We start from the raw sequence: 4,134 nt of genomic DNA, 5'->3' as shown, positions 1-4,134 counted from the left end.
GGACTACACTTCCCAGAAGCCTCTAGGCTCAGGGCTCTCTCCCGCGATAACTAGATTGTCTCTTGAGGAGTGGGCGGGATCTTCCCGCGGGTTTGGGCTGGCGGCCTTGGGGCTTTGTGAGATAGATGGTGTCGACTTGTTTGGATTCCAGTGGAGCGGAGCTGACCCTACCCGAACAGGCGTAAGTGAGGCTGCTCGGAGCCTGGGGCGAGAGGAACTCCCGACCTGTGTGGGCTGCGTAGGGAGCAGGCTAAGGAGCGATTTTGAGGAGTGTGTACGGTTGTGACTGGGGGTGTCTCTATGGTGGGCGTGTGTCTGTGCGACCGTGTATGGAACTGTGAGGGCGGGGAGGACTTTTTGTTTCTGTTTGTGCGGGTGTGAGTGGAGTTTAGTTGTGACCGGGTTGGACACTGTGTTTGCGAGTGTGAGGTTCCTGGACCGCGGTTGTGACTGTGTGTCCCCTTTGCGTGTGTGTTTGTTACCATTTGCGGAACTATGTGTATATGCCTTAATTGTGAGGTTTGTGGCTGCTTCCATATGTGTGTGGGCGCGCGCGCGTGTTGGTGATATTGTTGATGTAGGGTGCGTGTGACTTTGTTGTCATTGCGACCCCAAGGCGTATGTCACTGGGAGTTTGAGTGAGAGATGTCCACGGACTCTGCAGTTGTGTCCGTGTCTGCCCCCGTGGTGTGTGTGAGTGTGTGATTGTGTGACCATGTGCAGCCTGTTGTGTTTAGGTTTGGGGTGCCTGTGACGTTTATGTCCCCATGGTGTGAGTGAGTGAGTTTGTGTGACTATGTGTCTATATAGCCAATGTAGGTATGGGGAGTCTCTGTCTTTGTGACTTCAGCCACTGGAGACCTCTGTGAGCTCAGAAACAGATTCTGCCCAGAACGGCATTGACCCTGCCCGGATTGAGCAGGACGTCCTAGACTTCTTTGACTTTACTCTGTAGGTGGTGGGGAGTAGGGTAGCCAAGATAACTTCTGACATAGTCAAACCGGATCTCTCTCAGAAGAACCTGATGTTTCCTGACTCCTTTCTCCTTCCTCAGCTCTGCCCTGCTTGGATAGAGACCTCCGGAGAGGAGTAAAGAATGACTGTTGAACATTCTCAACGCACCTGCAAGGTAGCTTGTCCTTTTCCTCTTGTTTCCTGAAATCCCTTTTTCTTTGTCAGGACATAGTTGCTTTCCTTCTCTTGAAAATTCTTACTTATCAGATGACCTGATCCCTGGAATTTCCCTTTTGAGAAAATGTGGTGTCTTCAAACCCCACCTCCCACACCTGATTTTCTCTTACTAATTTGTCAATTTTAATTTTCCTTTTTTTTTTCTCTCTTTCTTTTATTTATTTATTTATTTATTTATTTGAGACAGAATCTGGCTCTGTCGCCCAAGCTGGAATGCAGTGGCGCGATCTTGGCTCACTACAGCTTCCACCTCCCTGACTCAAGCAATTCTCTTGTCTCAGCCTCCCGAGTAGCTGGAATTACAGGCATATGCCACCAAGCATGGCTAATTTTTCTATTTTTAGTAGAGACAGGGTTTCACCATGTTGCCCAGGCTGGTCTCGCACTCCTGGGCACAATCTATCTGCCTGCCTAAGCCTCCCAAAGTGCTGGGATTACAGGTGTGAGCCACCTCACTCGGTTTTAATTTTTCTTTATGCTATCTTTTTAAAAAATGTGATTTCTTTCAGATTATAAAAGTAAAACATGCTTGTTTTAAATAATTTCAAAAGTACAGAAATCCCTGATGTAGAAAATTTATATATGCACATAAAACATAATTGAATTCATGCAGCATTTGCCATTTTATATCCTACATTTTCACATAAAATTAAATATTTTCCCACATAGTATATTTTGAAAATATTTTTAGAGATGCATAACATTTATTTGAATGCCAACGGCTTTTTTCTTCAAATTCGGTAAAGAAATGGGACCCACTTGTGCAGTTTAATAAGTAAAACACCCACTTGTTCAGCTTAACAAGTAAAATACCAACTTGTACAGTTTAACAAGTAATTATAAAGATCCATGTAAGGGGTACCCAGATCAATAACTAGAATACATCCATCACTGAAGAAGCCTCTACTCTACTCCTCCACAGTCACAAACAACACTGTGCTTCTGTGATGATAACCACTGTGGTCATTTCTTTGCCCTTCATTAGAGCTTTAGTACCTATGAATTAATCCCAAAGCCATAGAAGTGCAGTTTTTGTTTGTTTTCTAACTTTGTATGAATAGACATTCTTTTGTTTCTTTTTTTCACAAAAGACTACATAATAAAAGTGACAGTTCATTTTTTTTTTTTTTTTTTTTTTGAGACAGAGTCTTGCCCTGTCACCCAGGCTGGAATGCAGTGGCGAGATCTCAGCTCACTGCAATCTCTGCCTCTTGGGTTCACGCGATTCTCCTCACTCAGACTCCAGAGTAGCTGGGATTACAGGCGCGTGCCACCACACCCGGCTAACTTGTGTATTTTTAGTAGGGACTGGGTTTTGCCATGTTGGCCAGGCTGGTCTCGAACTCCTGACCTCCGGTGATCCACCCTCCTCAGCCTCCCAAAATGCTGGGATTATAGGCAAGAGCCACTGCACCCAGCTAACAGTTCATTTTTTATTGCTATATATATACTATCCCATTATATGGATATACTATAATTTACTTATCCTTCTACTCTTTTTTGTTTGTTTTTGAGACGGATTCTCTCTCTGTTGCCCAGGCTGGAGTGCAATGGCACGATCTTGGCTCACTGCAACCTCCGCCTCCCGAGTTCAAGTGATTCTCCTGCCTCAGCTTCCCAAGTAGCTGGGATTACAGGTGTGTATCACCGGGCCTGGCTAATTTTTGTATTTTTAGTAAAGATGGGGTTTCACCATGTTGGCCAGGCTGGTCTTGAACTCCTGACCTCAGGTGATCCACCTGCCTCAGCATCCCAAAGTGCTGAGATTACAGGCATGAGCCACTGTCCCTGGCCTTATCCTTCTACTCTTGATGGACATTTATCTTGTCATTTTTGGCTACTACAGGCAGTGTGACTATGATCATTTTGTGTGCATATTTTGGTACACATTTGCTTGCATTTCTATAGTGTATATACCTAGTGATTAAATTGCTAATAGTGGCTGGACACGGTGGCTCATGCCTGTAATCCCAGCACTCTGGGGGGCCAAGGCAGGCAGATCATGAGGTCAAGAGATCAAGGCCATCCTGGCCAACATGGTGAAACCCCATCTCTACTAAAAATACAAAAGTTAGCTGGGCATGGTGGCGTGCATCTGTAGTCCCAGCTACTCGGGAGGCTGTGGAGAATCGCTTCAACCCTAGAGGCAGAGGTTGCAGTGAGCCGAGATCATGCCGCTGTCCTCCAGCCTGGCGACAGAGTGAGACTCCATCTCAAAAAAAAAAAAAATGCTGATAGGTAGGGTTTGTACATCTTCAGTTTTACCAAACATTGCCGAACTGTTCTCTAAAGATACTGTACTTTTGCCAGCAGTTTACAAGAGTTTTCTTAGCTCCACTCCATGCTAGCCCTTGGCATCATAAAACTCTTAAATGTTTGCCAATCTGGTGGGTGTCTAATTTATATTTAATTTAAATTTCCTTTATTACTAATAAAGTTGAGCACTGATTCTTGGCCATTTGAATGTACCCTCTTTTTTTTTTGAGACTGAGTCTCTATTGCCCAGGCTGGAGTGCAGTTGAATGTCCCCTTTTATAAGATGATGTTCAAATATTTGACCAATTTTTAATTGGGTTGTTTTTCTCTGATTTGCAGCAGTTGTACATATGTGTTATATCTTCTATAAATTAATCTTTTTTTTTCAGTTGTATGTGTGATAAGTATTTTCACCTGCTCTGGTTTGGCTTTTCACTCTATGTGGTGCCTTTTGACAAATAGAAGTTCTGGGTTTCATTGTAATAATATCATTTCCTATGGTTAGTCTTGTTTAAGAAATTTTTGTCTACCTTAAGGTAATGAAGATTTTCTTTGGTGTTAGAGACAAAAACTTTCCTTCCTTCCTTCCTTCCTTCCTTCCTTCCTTCCTTCCTTCCTTCCTTCCTTCCTTCCTTCCTTCCTTCCTTCCTTCCTTCCTTCCTTCCCTCCCTCCCTCCCTCCCTCCCT

At 44.1% G+C, this 4,134-nt stretch overlaps 1 protein-coding gene across 1 annotated transcript in view; it reads left to right on the top strand.

The window, feature by feature from the left end:
* HKR1 (HKR1, GLI-Kruppel zinc finger family member) overlaps window positions 1–4,134 on the top strand; it is a 410,249-nt gene that overhangs the window by 36,830 nt on the left and 369,285 nt on the right. The window lies entirely within an intron of this gene.

The sequence above is a fragment of the Theropithecus gelada genome, chromosome 19, assembly GCF_003255815.1.
Source record: "Theropithecus gelada isolate Dixy chromosome 19, Tgel_1.0, whole genome shotgun sequence".
NCBI classification, from domain to species: Eukaryota; Metazoa; Chordata; class Mammalia; order Primates; family Cercopithecidae; genus Theropithecus; species Theropithecus gelada.
Note: the sequence above shows the minus strand (reverse complement) of the source record. Positions and strands in the feature narration are given on the sequence as shown.